The sequence below is a fragment of the Lissotriton vulgaris genome, chromosome 10 (genome assembly GCF_964263255.1).
Source record: "Lissotriton vulgaris chromosome 10, aLisVul1.2, whole genome shotgun sequence".
Lineage (NCBI taxonomy): Eukaryota > Metazoa > Chordata > Amphibia > Caudata > Salamandridae > Lissotriton > Lissotriton vulgaris.
This window is the reverse complement of record NC_141698.1, coordinates 614,781,992-614,799,483: the sequence shown is the minus strand read 5'-3', so window position 1 is coordinate 614,799,483 and position 17,492 is coordinate 614,781,992.

Genomic DNA, 17,492 nt, shown 5'->3' with positions numbered 1-17,492 from the left:
TATGTTACCTTTCTGATCTCTCTGGAAACTGCTCTGGTTATTGTCCACCTCCCACTGAAAAACTTCCAACCCTCCATCAACATCGATCTAGGCCTCATCACCTACGTTGACATCTTCCACTCCACAGTTACTCAACTTCCTTCCATCCTCATGCTCGAAACTTCTGTTCTCATCATCTTCAACCCACATGAAACACTTACTCATAGAGAAATCCCTTACCTCACGATCACCCCTCAAGATGGCAATTCTTTTTAAAATCCACACCTTCCCACCACTCAATCGAACTGCATTGCGCAAAGCCTTCACAACTTCCAAAGATTAAAAAAACTGACTCTTTCCTTTCCTTACTCTCCATGGTTTCTTAGCTTCAACGCACATACCTGCCTTATGTATACACCCTCAGACCCTTTCTTGGCAAATACCACTTCTTGTAGCCCAAATATGTTTCAATGATCTTACTTCTCACACATCAACAGACAAATTAAGAATAGTAGATTCCAACAACCATTTCATATTAGCTTTAGTACTTGCCCCTCTTCTCCTCATAACTTCAGAATGAGATATTCCCAAAGCTTCATGGATATTTGTCCTGTACATCCACACCGTTTTCAAGACCTGTACTTCCCAATCTTTAGTATTCGGTATAGCTAGTTGCACAGTATTCTTGATCACTCTACTAATCTCTTGATCATTCCATTGCCACTGGGATTACAGAGTGAAGTAGTACAATGCCTTATACCCTATTGCATGAAATAACTCTTAGCTTTGACAGACAGAAACTGTACCCCATTGTCACTAATGAGTTGGAAAGGTAAACCCTTATCCATGAACACTCTGTTGATAAAATGCAACACCACCTCAGTCCAAAGTCTATCCAAAGTACAGGCAACTGGCCACCTAGAAAAAACATCAATCAATACAATAACATACTTGGAATGGGACCCTATTCATCTCTTAATGTCAATGGCCACTATCTCCCAAAGTTTCTTAGGAACAGTTGTTCCACATATATTTGACTTCAGAGTCTTTATTGCTTATCAGATTTGGCAAAAGCCATACAATTCCACACCATCCTTTCAACAGCTAAGTCTGGACCTGGCCATCAAAACCATTTCTTCACATTGTTTCATCTTAACAATGCCACCATGACCTTGATGATCCTATTGAATCACGTTAGATCTCATAGTCATAGGAGGAATAACTCTTTCACCACTTTAAACTAATCCCTTTTCCAGAGACTATTCTTTCCTGACTTACCAAAATAGTCTCAGCTCTGGCAAAATTCCAACCTTTCCAGGCCATCCCTTTATAACTACCTTATTCAATTTCTGTAAGGTGGAATCCTTCTCATAGTCCCTCTTCCATTCCACATCATCCAACACAAGACTATCTTTGTCATGAATTAATGCCTCCCAATCATCTTTCCCACACTCTTGAATTTCCACAGGCATCCTGGACCAAAAATCTGCTAGCACATTACTTTTCCCTGGAACATATTCAATTTTATAAATGAAATCCTGCAGCCTCATTGACATGAATGCAATTTGTGCAGAAGCATGTGACAAAACCCTCTGTGGTCAGCTGCTTATGATCACATGGCACCAAGCATGACGTGCCCCACACAAAAGGTCTAAAATGCTCCAAGGCCCATACACATGACAGCGTACTCTTCTCAATAGCCAAAAACTATTCTTCCACAGGAGATAAGGCAATTGAGGCATATGCAATTATCCTTTCCTTTCCCATTGTATCTCCTATTGACAACAACTCCCAACCCCATACTGCTAGCATCAGTGGTGATGATGTTATTGAGGTTGGAATCAAATCTTTTCAAAGCCAGTGTTAACAATAGCTTCTTTGAATGGATCAAACTTTGTTCTGACATTCTGTTGATCACACAAAGTTTGTCTTATTCTTTAGAAGTTGCCTAACGCTATAAACCTTGTCAGAAAACACTTTCACAAACTTATAGTAAAACTCTACAGGAACCAAGAATGATCTTACTTCATCTTGATTTGATTGTGGGTGACCATCCTGAATGGCTTGCCCTAAATTTGGTTTAGGAGTATCACCCTCAGCACTCAAAACGTAACCCAAATAAGTTACAATCAGGACTGAAAATTTGCATTTTGAATATTCCACGGTCAAGCCTCTATCTCCTGGTATGCTCACAACGGTTTCCAAAATGACATAATGCTCCTACCTATTGTTGCCAAAGACCAAAATGTAATCTTGGAAACCTTTGTCATTGTCCATTTTCCTAAACAATTGGTGCAAACTTGATTTTACCATTACTCTTCCTGGCAACCACAATAGGAGAAACCTATTTAGATGCTTCCTCATCTTTAACAATACCAGCATTTTTTAAATGTCTTTTCCACCTCTTTCCTCAAGAGCATGGGAATATTCCTGCAACCTCGTGGACTTTAGGAGGGACGTTGTTTTTTGGGATTGCATGATGTTCAAAATCCGTAAGGTTACCAATCATTCCACTGAATACTTTTTCAAATTTGGTAAGCAAAACATTACTAAATCTTTCCTCTTATCCACAATCATAACTGGCTCTGGACTACTAGGGTTTGACTCATATAGAGATTTCCTTGATTTTACTAGCCCAGAACATAGAGCCCCTGTTTTGCCAATGGATAATTTGCCATAGGTTTCACTAGTCTTAAATTTGAACACTTAAGGGCTATAACCTAGCAAGTCAATTCTTTCACCTGAGAACCCCCCTGGCCATGTGTCTGGTTCAAATATCATTTCTCCAATGTTGCTCATAAAATCTATTTTCCATACCTCTTCATTCACAATAGTATAAGGGGATTTAGAGTCAGCATGCATACTTTTGTACAATAACTCCCCCTATGCACATTTCACAAAACGGTTTCTTTATTTTCCACCTCTCACATTCATTAATGTTTAAGACAAAAGACTGCTTATAACCATTCGCAGTGTGTACTTTAAGATCCTCCTTAGTGCAACACTCCTTACTGGAAGTGCCATCCCTTATACATTTTACATTGTTCCCCTTCCCTCTTGTACATTTGTGTCCAATTATTCAATACAATGTTCGCTTTTATTTAATGACAGGACATGCCTTGCAATAGGCTAAATGTGAACTACTGTCACACCTGGAACATCTAGGACCCTCTGTAGATATTTCTTTACTTTTTGTAGTTCTACTCTGAGGTTTGGCATCACCCTTGTTTTTTATTTTGCCTACCAACTCCTACTTTGGCGTGCAATTCCTCTCTTATGACCTCAGCAGTACAGCTTAATAACACTGCCTTTCTTACAATTGCTATGGCATATTTTAAATCTGCAATCCCATTGCCCCATAATCTCTCCTGATTTTCTGAGTCCCTAGAGTGCATGATTTCTTGATCCCTAATTAACTCTTCCTGCAAACTTTGAAATCTACAATCCAGAAAGAACCTTTTAAGTGAGGCCGCATATTCATCAATTGCTTCACTAACTTCTTGTTTCCTCTGGAAAAATGATATCTCCCTATTCCAGTACAAACATTAGATGCAAAATACCCATAAAAGTTATTGATTGCTTTTTCAAAAGCATTCATCTCATCATCTCCATTTCCATTGACATATGATCATAGACCTTCGAACCTTCTGGTCCTACAGAATGTCTCTTCATCTGATCTACGGCCATTTCACCTTCCACATCAATTGTTTTTAGGGCTCAGGGCTGGAGATCAGTGTTGTTTTCAGGGCTGGGGGCGGGGTTGTATTTAGGGCTGGGAGTCGAGGTTGTGTAGAGGGCTCAGGGTGGGTTCGTTTTTAGGGCTTAGGAGGGGGTCATGGTAGTTTTTAGGGCTGGGGAGGTCAGCACAGGTTTAAGCGGTCAGGGGGCAGAGTACCTTTTAGGGATTGGGAGTCAGGGTAGTTGTTAGGGCTTGGAGGGCATCTGATAAGTTTTTAGGGATCAGGGGGTCAGTTAGTTGTTAGGGCTCAGGGTGAGTCAAGGTACTTTTTAAGGATCGTGGTTAGGTCGAGCTAGTTGTTAGGGATAAGTGTAGGTGGCATAGGGTGGGTTCTTTGCCACAAATCCCTATACCAGTCATGCCTTTACCACGAAATAGCGTGGTAAAGGCATGCGTGGTAAAGGCATGCAAGGTAAAGAAATGCGCTGTTCAGAAGCATTTGTGGTTTAGGCAGCGTAGTAGAGGCATGCATGGCTTAGCCTTGTGTGCCTCTGTCATACAACCGACACAGCTTGCTTTTCTTCTTTCCGGGCAACTGAAATCCCAAAAGTGCTTAGCATTTTAGAACTCGGAGGAGCTGCCTTATAGAAACCCAACTGCAGTGTACAAGTATGACTGCAAAAGCATAAGTGATGGAAAGCATAAGTGAAACAAGGCATAGACACAACAGCCTTTCATCCTGACCCTCTATTCTCGGTTCTGACAGTACATGAGGTGCATGATTGACAAGCCCAACTGAAGTTGATTTTCATGACATGCTGCACTGCTAAGACATGTACACCATGCCATCTATAGTGTGTGCCTGTGTGATGGGAGTGCTACTGCAGTTGTCTGTTATACATGCACAAACCTCTACAAGCCCACATAGCCGTCCTGCACTTTCGAACAGTGAAGTGGACACATACATAAAAGATCTCTGAGAATGTTTCCACATGCAAAGTGACCTGTAGTGCTGAGCTGGAGAAGCAGTGCCCTGCCATCCACAATGGACTCACCACCACTGCATATAATGTACATTTAAGACATCCAGACACAAAATAATACATCTCAAATGTAACACCAACCCTAGGTAATGCATCTGTCTAATGGTGAATTAACAACATTAACAAATACATTAACCAAAATAAATAACTAAAATATGCATATTTTCTAATAATACTCTTCAGATTCCATCTCACTTTGGATTTGATTCGGTGATGCAGAGGTCTAGAATTACCAATTCTGGATGGTTATTTCTCCCTGCACTATCCAATTAGGAGTTAAACAGACTGGAATGGAGGATAATCTTGCAAACCCGTTTTTATAGTCCGAATTCCACATAGCTTTCCTGATTCCATCCTCTTTAACACTCCTATTTACCACCTGTTCTGAGCAGTTTGTAAATGGAAGCAGGTGGGCTGCAGCCGCTTGCAGGAGAAGCCGGAGGCTGAGTGTCAAGGGGCTAATCAGCTTGGGGAGATGGTATGGGAGCTACCGGTATTCCGTATGGTGTTACTGGTGTTCTGGTAGCAGTGTTTCTATGCCCCGATCCTTTTGCTCTATCCAGGAACTCCCATTAATAAAGGTGGGCAGGTGGAGGTTGGGATGGGTGCTAACAGCCCTAGGAGACTTCCTCTGGTCGAGGGACTTGCTCCTTGTGGGGGGTGGGGATTGGCATCCCAGTAAAGCTTCTGATCCAGCGTCACTATAGAAATTCTGTCTCACATGTGTCACTATTCACTACCTAATACTCACCAACCTAATCAATAACCAGGCCCATGCAAATAGGACAGAAAATCATGAAGCTGAATCTAGCGGCCTAATTAATCACACTATTAAACTCATATATACATATTTACAACTGCAGTATAACATTTATATACATAAATTTATTAAAGAAACATTAATTAGACCACTGAGGCCAACGGATTTAAACTAATGGTAATAACTCAATAATCAAGTCCAGCTTGACGTTTTAAGTCTTTAATTTTAAAGTTTCAACGTTTCATAAACTTTATTAGCTTATTTATTAATTCCAAGCATTTTATTAATTCAGTTTTATTTATTAAATCATTGGCTCAAAAGGTCTGACACTTCAACATTGCATAGAATAATGAATTTAAGAAAACATCAACCCTATTCCCTAAGTTAGCTTTCTGACCTGAAAAGGAAACAATCTATTATGCTTACGTGTCCAATGGAAAACGGACAGCACTTCGCCCTCAGGAAACAGTCAGCCCGCTCCCCTCAAGAGGCCAAATTTTTATACCTTTCTTACTCGCTAATCTAACTAAACGATATGTTTTAATAATTTCCAGCACCCTGATTGGTGTCTGACTGTCAGACCACCTAAGCCACCTCTTTTCAAATTGACAACGTCACTTCATCATTGTTCATTGACATGAAGCGACTCCAGCTTCCGAGGATTTGATACAGTTTCAAAAGTTGTTTCACTGATTTCCTCCAAAGCTCGGCAAAACCATCTCTGTCACTTCCTTGGCCTTGTAGAAATAACATCCAGAGCACATAACGCACAAGTCTTTTTTGTTTAAGCCTCAGTTCATTCCAAAGAATAGCTTTCATGGAAAAGTTCCAATATGACTGTGCTTGGCTCTGTTCACGTACAGGCTAACCAACATTCTCCAGAACTAGGCCTCAAGCCTTTCTCTCGAGCTAGTATTTAAACAAACACAAAAGAATGATTAATTCAAGTAAAATAAACCCTTCTGTTACCCACCCTACCATTGCTAATAATTAACCCATTAATAAATGACATCTAGCAGAAGCAAACAGATAAAGCAGCACATTTAATATCTACCATTCTTCATAACGTCCAGCTGAAGTCTTTATGTATCTGAAAGAGTAAAAAGATGATCGAATAATACACAGACAAACAGTCACAACATAAGACAAACACATAAGCACACATAATTAAAGCACATGCCATAAAATGATCTGTCGCACATTAATAGTGACAAGAACAATAGGACGAACAGGACAATATTAATCATGTATTACATGACAAACTCGCAAATGCAACAAGAGCACATATCATTAGTCCCACGTGTTTGTGTGTGTGCAATCTTATTCTAAGTTGAATTAGTAAAATAAATCATGCAACAATTCATTAATAGATTAGTTCATGTTACAGGGAATGAACTTTGCGAGTCAGAATAAAATAATTTCTGAAACTCGCTCCATCAACTCCCTCATCTGGTGATTTAAAAATCACCAAACAACACCCAAAATTTCAGGAAATTTTGAACCCAATTTAGAGACAGCACATTATGAATTCTCTCGGTATTAGTCTCCCTAAACCCCTGTTTCTGCTGTCTGGTCATCTCTCTCAAACTGAACCTTTCGCATTTCTTCTAACTCATATTCCTTCTCCTGTTCCTTTCTGAGTTTGTAAATCCTCCTCTTTTCTTTCTGATGCTTCTTCCTTTTGTGAATCATACAGCTAATTTTTAGCAGCATTATCACTATAATGATGACAATAACTGGATAGAGCACTTTGCCAATGATGGAGCTACCAACTTCTGAAAACCATTCTTTTATTGCCTCCATTCTTTTGCCTATTCGTTCTGTAAAACTCTCTTCTTCCAGGGGTTCTATTTCTTGATGAAACTCAGTTAAATTTTTGATTAGCAAATCTATATTCCGACTCTTGTCAGGAATATAAGTACAGCAATGCTGGACATGTAAGACCCCACAGACTCCTCCCTCCTTTGCAAGCAGAATGTCTAATGCAAGACCATTCTGCATAACCATGCTCCTGGTAGCAACAAGTTCTGTATTGACTAATTGGAAACCACTTGCAGTATCTGTTGACAATCTATCTACAATTGTAGAAACCTTTCTGATTTTGATTGAATTCATGGTAATTCCTACCATAGGAATGACAGCACCAAAGATGTCTCCCAGGACTTCTGTAAAACTTTCTCTTTTGTACCTATTCAGGTGTTCACCAATTTCAAAAGTACCCTTTTCATTTCTGTCAACATGGAAATTTTTTGGAAAAACCAATCCAAGATAGCATGTCCCATACCAATGGTCTGGGAGGCTAAAATATGCTTTATTGCCACAAATAAAATAAATTCCAGGAAAAATTGGATCCTTACTACCCTTGAATCCCCATCCCCCTATGATACGATAGGTATCCTCACATTGACTAGCACCCACAAAATAATTATCGTAAAGTGTGTTATCTCTCCTAATGCAAAATTTTCCACTAACTAGTTCATCTATGTGTATAGCAGCATTTGTGCTAACACCATTTAGTTTAGCATCCTCCATTTGCCAATACTTGGACTTGGCATGCTTTAACATCTCATTTCTCTTGTAAACAGCCCTTCTTTCCTCAACCATGTTCAAGAAAGTCTTTTCTTCTGCTCCCATTTTGCATGTTAAATTATTTCTATAAGCGTACTCATAGTTGAGTTCATTTGTAACTAAAAAGAATTCCCTCATCTGTTTCGCAGGCTTCACTTTGTTCAAGTTATTTACAACTTTGAGGTTTGCAAAAACTTCATCAAAATCTGAATAATAATATTCTAGACGACCAGTTTGATAAAACAGGCTAGCAATTACACTGCAAGTAATGCCATAAGTGAGAGGTAACATATTATAAGTCACCCCCTCTGAAACTGAAGCAGGCAGCTCACGCAAACATAACAATCTTTAACATTCATTACTTTAACATATTCAGACAGAAGCCTTGAAAATGAATTGCTTGAGAAATCTCCAACAGATCTATCTTGATGAATCTCTGGATCATGCTCAATAACTCTAAATAATATATTAGTCTTGAGTTTTTGCTTGTCAATACCAAAATGGTAAACTACAGCTAATATTAACCAAACTAAAATTAATAAAACCACACAAATTGAAGTCATCTTGCAACATCTTCTTAGTATCGAACACCTTGAAGTATCTGATCTAGGCATTCTGAAAACATTTTTTTTTTTAAATATTGTGAATTCAACTAACTAAAATGTGAGTAAACTATAAACTATATCCCCCTTTAAAAATTTTTTTTTTTTAGAATAAAACCCTAAACAGCTTTTCTTCGACCTTGTGTCACATAAATATGTGCTTCCAACTAAACACAATTTCTTCGACCTAAAGTCATCTAACACATTTTCTTCAGCCTTATGCCAGGAAACAAAACCCTTATCTAAAATTTAAACAACCTCAATCTTTGTCACTGAGCTCTTCCAGATCTTCCTGACTACTGCTTTCCACCTCTACAGTTGGTGGTATATTAATATAGGTCCACTCTGGGGACTTATACTTTTGATTTGGCTTAATTATTCTCTTTGTTTTTCGAGTGATTACTTCAATCTTTATATTTTCATTTTTCTTATCAGAATCACCCCCCTGACTAGAAACTTCATTGATCTGCTCTTTTGATTTCTTCACTAGTTTGAATTTCAAATTATCTTCAGGCCAAATATCTCCTTTCCTCAGGATTTTCTTCTTTGGCACGTTTTCATTACATTCAGATTTCCAAGCTCTTTTTCTGAATTTTCTTATTTCAGATTCTTCATCACTTACATCAGTGTCTGTATCTGAGACTTCAAATCTGTACCTAGGAACTTCTTTACTTGGCAGCTTCACTCAATTAGGAACAACATCATCCTTACAGCTGGTACTTGGTAATTCTTCCTCTTCTTCAGGGATCACCTTTAATTTCCCAGTTTCAGGTTTCTTGCTCCTGCACACAGAGTTACTTCTTTGCCTTTCAATACTCTCCTGGATTAGATTTTCGTCTTGCTCAGAATCTTCTGCCCCTGAATCTCCCTTTTCTCTTTGAGATTCTTTTACTAGCAGGTCTTCATCAACATCTCGATTTCCAGTTTCGATATTCAGATCTTCTTCACTCAAGTTCTGATTCTCATCTAGATTTTCTTGACGTTGATTATCTTGCTGATCATCAGACTCGGGATCTTCTGAATCTCCTTCTGAATCTGAATCAGTTGTCACTTCACTGTCTTCATCAGGATTTTCAGGAGGTGGTACACGAATTGTGTGGCTCGCGTGCACCCACCTTTTCAACCCTTTGCATTTAACAGCATTTGTTGTGACCAAAATCACTTGCCTTGCCTTCTGCCACCTTGGTACTAAACAGTTTCTTCTCCGATGGACTTTAGTCCTTACCCAGTCTCCGGGCAACAAGTCATGCGTTTGCACTTTCTCCTTTTAAATTACATCTGTTCCCACCTGATGAAATACAGAATTGACTACATCAGAAAGATTTTGGCAGTATTCAATGATTGCACTATCATTAATACTCAATAATTTGCCAACTGGAACAAATGCTTGCCTCATTACTCTACCCATAACAATATCATGGGGACTAAGACCTGTCTTTTTCTCAGGAGTACTTCTTAATGACATCAGAACAAGTGGAAGAGCATCTGTCCACTTTACTCCTGTGGCTAGACACATTTTTGAAATTCTATTCTTGATAGTTCCATTTATTTGCTCAACAACACCTGATGCTTCTGGTCTGTACGCACAATGCAGCTTTTGCTCAATATTCAAAGCTTCACAAATCAATTTCATCAATCTGTTTTCAAAATGGGTTCCGCAATCACTTTCAATGGTCACTGGAAATCCGTACCTAGGTATGATCTCCCTCAAGAGCAATTTGGCCACAGTGACTGAGTCATTGTGACGAGTTGGGAAAGCTTCCACCCATCTCGAAAACAGACAAACAAATACTAGTACATATTTTAGTCTGTTATGCATCGGCATTTCAATGAAATCCATCTTTAATCTAGTAAAAGGACCACCCTCCCGTCCTATGGTTCCCATGCTTACAACAGTTTTCCTGTTTGGATTCATCTGTTGACAGGTCAAACATCTTTGGCAAAGTGACTCTGCAATGATTCTGAATTTTGTACTGAACCATGTTTCTCTGAATAGTCTGATCATAGAATCTCTCCCTAAATGCCCTGGACCATGGTACATCCGTGCCATGTCAGCAATCACGCAGTCTGGCATTACAGGCCTTCTATCTTTGTACACCCAAATTCCATCTTCCTCTCGCTGTCTGAATTCTTTTTTTAACCATGTGTTTTTCTCTTCATCGTCTGCCTCATCTTGTAATTCTTTTACCTCCTGCCATGTTTCATCTACAGAGATTAGCATGAGAGAATTCAACGTGTGACTTTTGTCTTTTTCCCGATTGATTGAATAATTGTTCTTCGCGCAGTACTTTGCAATTTCGTCTGCATATGCATTTCCTTTAGTGATGTAATCATCACCTTTCTTGTGAGCTGCACATTTTACAACAGCAATTTGCTCTGGTAACTGAATGCCATCGATCAATCTCTTGATCAATTTTGCATTTCTGATTGGCGAACCAGCAGAGGTCAAATAACCTCTATGAGACCATAGCTGTCCATAGTCATGAACCACGCCATATCCATACTGACTATCAGTCACTATGGTTACCCTTTTGCCAGCTGCCTTTTCACAAGCTCGAATTAGACCAACTAGCTCTGCAATTTGAGCAGAACGCATTCCATCAAGAGGTGAACCTTCAACAACATCTGAAACTGTACATACCGAATATGCTGCTCTCAGAATCCCTTCATCAGTTCTCAAACAGGACCCATCCACAAAGTATACTATGTCTGATTCAGGCAAAGAAACATCTTTTATGTCCTGTTGTGGGTTTGTGCAGTAATCTACAACATCCAGGCATTCATGATCAATATCATTTTCATTATTTACCTCAGTAACGACTCCATCTGGCAACAATGTGGAAGGATTCAAATTAACACACCTCGCAATTGAAACGTTATCTGACCCCAGAATTGTTTTCTCATTTTTTGTCAATCTGCTACTTGTTAAATGTTGAGTCTTACTTCTGGTAAGAAGAATTTCAACTGAATGAGGTACATATACCTTTACAGAAAATCCCATAATGATAACCTCACTTTGTTCAAGACTTACACTTGTTGCAGCCACTGCTTTTAAGCAACCTGGCAAAGCTTTTGCAACAGGATCCAAAACAGCTGAGAAATATGCAATTGGCTTTCTCAACTTTCCATGTCTCTGAATCAACACAGACAATGCACAACCTTCCCTTTCACTGCAGTACCGTTCAAATTCCTTCTCATAGTCTGGCATACCCAGAGCTGGAGCTTCACATAAGCTCCTTTTTAATTGTTCAAAAGCTTCTAGTTCAATCTTTGACAATTTAATCGGATCTTTTATGTCTGCTTTTGTTAGTCTCTGAAGTGGTTTTGCAATTACTGAAAATCCACTAATCCATTGTCGACAGTATCCAACCATTCCCAGAAACATTCTGACCTGTCTTTGTGTTGTCGGTGGCTGAATTGCTCGAATCATTTTAATTCTTTCAACTGTCACTTTTCTTGTTCCTTTTGCAATTCTGTGACCAAGATACTTTACTTCTTGTTTACAAAACTGCAATTTTACAGGTGACACTTTATGTCCTTCATCTGCTAATCGATTTAAAAGAGTAATGGTATCAGTAACACAGTTTTCTCGCGTTTTTGCTGCCACGAGCAAATCATCAATGTACTGCACCAATGTGGAATTACCAGGCAATATCAGATCTTCCAGAGACTTCTTTAACAACTGATTAAAGATAGATGGACTTTCAGTATACCCTTGTGGGATACGACACCATGCTAGGATGCGATTCTGGAACCTGAAAGCAAACATTTGCTGGCTTTCTGGATGGAATGGGACTGTAAAGAAGGCATTGCACAGGTCAATGACCGTATACCATTCTGCATCATGCGGAATCTGGTAAAGAATTACCGCAGGGTTTGGAACAATTGGGCAACAAGGAACAACAATCTGATTAATTTTTCTCAGGTCCTGAACAATTCTATATGTTCCGTTTGGCTTTTTAATACCCATAATTGGTGAATTACATGGGCTACTCTCAATTTCTTTTAGCACACCTTGACTTATGAATTTTTCAATTACTGGAATGACACCTTCAATTGTCTCAGCTTTCATTTTGTATTGAGGAACATTTGGAAAATCTATTCCCTGCTTTACTGTAATTTTCACTGGATCTACATTTTTCATAAGACCCATTTCATTTCCTGTTAGATCCCAAATTGCTGGATTAACTGGCTCTTTAAGCTCTTCTGGCAAATCTTTTTTATCAAAAACTGGAAACATTAACGTTTTTTCTTCATCAACCATCAACATTGTTAATTTATAAAGCCCATCTTCTTCTGATGTTTGCATTTCAATGCCATCTGGTGAGCAATATATCCTGCAATTCATTTTGCATAATATATCACGACCCAACAGATTTCCAGGACTGCTGTCACAAACTAGAAATCTGTGTTTGTCTTTGTAATTTCCGATTTCCACTTTAACTGATTCTGTTAAACTTGTTTTAATTTGCTGATTAGCTATACCTACAACTTGGATGGACTCACCAGAGAGAGGAAGGTTTTCTATTTCTGCTGATCTAACAGTAGAACGGGTAACACCTGTATCCACAAGGAAAGTGACATCTACATCATTCACTTTACCATTTACAAATGGACCAGACTGATCTACCTCAAGAGTGGGTCCAAGCACACACTCTTCCTCCTCTCTCAGGCACCGTCATGAGTATTCTTCTGACGAATCACTCTCTTCTTTATCTTTCAGCCAAAATTGAGAAGCATTTGTCATGTTAACTCTTGGCACATTGTTTACCTGATTACCTCCACAGAAACCTGTTTCAGGAGTAAATCTCTGAACATTAGCACTATTGGGAATGGTGCTTGAGGTACCTGACTCTGCTGAATTTGGCTCTGCTGTATCTGGTTCTGCTGAAACTGGCTTTGCTGTATCTGGCTCTGCTGATTCGCTACCTGTCGCTGTAGCTGTCGCTGCTGACTTAACTCATTTAACTGTTGCTGTAGCTGTTGCTGTTGCTGCTGATTTAACTCACACTGCACCTGTGGATTCAATGAATTATTTTTAAAATTTCTGGGCGGGTTTTTACACTCGCGTTTCCAGTGTCCAATTTCACCGCTATTAAAGCATGGGAGCTTTTGTTTAAGCTCTTCAACATTTACATTAAATTTTGGCTTATTATTATTATTGAAATTGTTCTTGAATTTCCCTTGATTCTGCTGCTGCATAGAAGCTAACTGCTGTTGTTGCTGCTCTGCTACCTTCACTTGTGCCCACATTGCCTTTTTCTTGAGATTTTTCTGTTTGCATCTATTTCATCACTGCAATATTTTGCCTTCCTCAGGATGTCATCAACTGAAAGTGATTGCCAGCACACAATTCTGTTTCTAATCATATCGCCAATTTCAGGTCTCAGGCCATATACAAATCTGTATATAAAGTGGCTCATGTCCTTTTCACTTAATTTTTCGTAGCCACTGTACTGTTTGAAGACTAACAGTAACCTTTCATAACTGATTCTTTTGGTTCCTGGTTTGTTCTGTCAATTTTAACCCAGTCCACTTCCGTCGGGGGAATTTTCCCTTTCAGCCCATAAATTACTTTATTATAAATATCCATGACATCTTTTGATGGGGCACCTGTAATTGGGTCTCGGGGAGGTTCTTCTTTTGGCCAATCCACAGAAATTTTACATTCTGTCCAAAGATCTGAATTTCTGCATTTAATGGAACTGTCAAAGCAGAATGTCTATTGTCTCCCTGATCGAAAACTGGTACAACAGGACCAATAGTTACTGGTACTGTCACTGCTTCCATGCTTTTTGTCAATTGTTCTTTCGCTTTATTGTAACTGGAAATTTCTTGCATGTCAGCAGGTATTCTTTCCTGATTTCTCACAAAATTATTTGCTTGTTGAGGAAATCTATTTTCTCTAGGTGTACTACAATTGTTTGTTGACCCTACCCTTTCAGGTAATTTTAAAAATCTAGGAGAACCTTCCTTAGCTTCTCTAGGAGGTGCACTTGGAGAAGTTCCTGTAGAAACTCTCGGGGTAGTCTGAGAACTTACTTGATAAGGTGGCGGTTTGCGTTTAGTAGCATAAATGTCTTCTAAAACTGCATCATCTAATTCCTCATCAAGTCTTTTTTCAGCTTTCTTTTGTTCTAAATCTTCAGTAATCATTATTCTCACTGGATACAGACCATCATACATGTCTGCCTTTCTCCTGCGTCTCACTTTGTCTTCATGTGTTTCTCTATTTAGAATATACTTTGAATTTCTAGGTGCCAAGCATTTGCTTTCACGCTCAAGTTCCATCATTTCAACCTCCCATTCAACCAATGCCTCAAATTGTGTAGGTCTAGGCTTCAGCACAAGATCCATCATTTTTCCTCTCAAGTTTCTCAAAACTTTCATATTAAATGACCCATCTTCTGGCCAGGCTAATACGCCATCATTTCTAGTGTAATGCATCCAATTGTCAAACCAAATTACAGTATGATAGCCATATTCGCCTTCCATATAGGCTGCGGGTCTGGCACTTCAACATTGCATAGAATAATGAATTAAAGAAAAAATCAACCATATTCCCTAAGTTAGCTTTCTGACCTGAAAAGGAAACAATCTATTATGCTTACGTGTCCAATGGAAAACGGACAGCACTTCGCCCTCAGGAAACAGTCAGCCCCGCTCCCCTCAAGAGGCCTAATTTTTATACCTTTCTTACTCCCTAATCTAACTAAACGATATGTTTTAATAATTTCCAGCACCCTGATTGGTTGCTGACTGTCAGACCACCTAAGCCACCTCTTTCCAAAATGACAACGTCACTTCATCATTGTTCATTGACATGAAGCGACTCCAGCTTCCGAGGATTTGATACAGTTTCAAAAGTTGTTTCACTGATTTCCTCCAAAGCTCGGCAAAACTATCTCTGTCACTTCCTTGGCCTTGTAGAAATAACATCCAGAGATCGTAACGCACAAGTCTTTTTTGTTTAAGCCTGAGTTGATTTCAAAGAATAGCTTTCATGGAAAAGTTCCAATACGACTGTGCTTGGCTCTGCTCACGTACAGGCTAACCAACATTCTCCAGAACTAGGCCTCAAGCCTTTCTCTCGGGCTAGTATTGAAACAAACACAAAAGAATGATTAATTCAAGTAAAATAAACCCTTCTGTTACCCACCCTACCATTGCTAATAATTAACTCATTAATAAATGACATCTAGCAGAAGCAAACAGATAAAGCAGCACATTTAATATCTACCATTCTTCATAACGTCCAGCTGAAGTCTTTATGTATCTGAAAGAGTAAAAAGATGATCGAATAATACACAGACAAACAGTCACAACATAAGACAAACACATAAGCACACATAATTAAAGCACATGCCATAAAATGATCCGCCGCACAATAATAGTGATAAGAACAATAGGACGAACAGGACAATATTAATCATGTATTACATGACAAACTTGCAAATGCAACAAGAGCACATATCATTAGTCCCACGTGTTTGTGTGTGAGCAATCTTATTCTAAGTTGAATTAGTAAAATAAATCATGCAACAATTCATTAATAGATTAGTTCATGTTACAGGGAATGAACTTTGCGAGTCAGAATAAAATAATTTCTGAAACTCGCTCCATCACTTGCAAGGATCATGCAGGGCCACGGTGCACCCGGATGTGTCCAGCAGCTTGTCACCATGTAATGTTGCGTTCTAGTTGTCGCACACTACGTAATCGCGTAGTGCGCGGCGGCCATTTTGATTGGCATTCAAGTGCCGATAATTGAGCTCTCCGGTGTTAATCCCGGCGTTCTCTTGCAGGGAAAAGAATAATAAATACTTAAACACTACCCCTGCCTGGTGTGCTTCATTAGAGGTCTCTACTACATTACACACCTGCTGGTATATTTAATCCAATGCAGATTCACACCCAGTAAAACCTGATCAAGGATTGATGGGCTACATTGAATTAAACGCCATGTTGGGCGAATGATGACGGCTACGGGGAATCCCGCCTAGCGTAGCTGCAGGTGACCACATTGCCATTACCCCTTGCTACGGAACGGATTTGCTGATGCCGGCAGTCGAGCAAGGAGAGAGGAGACGCCGAGATGCTGAGATCAGAGAGCCGATTACGCGGAGGCTCTTTTCCGTTTTCGGGTATTTTTGGCCTGCGCTGGCCCCCATGCTCAGAGAGGGGTTTTCAGAAAATGAATCTGAACTGATCTTCTGAGGACGTTTTTGCAGGGGTTGAAGGAGCTTTTTTCTTAAGGAATTAGCAATTGAGGTGAGCAGGCTCCTAACCACCCAAAGACATTCTTTTTCCAGGGTTTTTTTTGTTGCTGCAGGGACATCTTTAGAATCCCACGGCTGGGCATTAGTCTGGACGCTGGGCAGTACGAAAACTCTAGGAAAGTGTATAAAGTATTAATTGCTGACAGCTGCATCACATTTGGCAAGGCAGCGCACGCAACAAAATTTGTTTTATTTATTTATATGTTTACTTACCTCTAATCAGCCATAATCTGTAGTTTACTACCCCCTCCCTGTCTCTCCCCTCCCCATATCAGCGCCCAGCAGCACTCCCGCCACTGGCTGCTACTGACCAGAAGAACCCTTAGGAATTCAGCTATCAGAGGCCGGGACCAGTATCCAATATGACATTATAGCCATGTTAATTCTCATCCTGGAAGAGATACGTGAGCTGAAAGCAACGCAAGCAATCAAGATTGCAGCATTACATCTGTGCTTGTCAAAAATCGAAGAAGCAGTTGGTAGCTATCCAGTAAGATTACAAGAAGCCGAATCCAAGATATCCCACCTTGAAGATAAGATGACCCCAATACAGCATCAGGCTACTCTGGATGAAAAAACAGA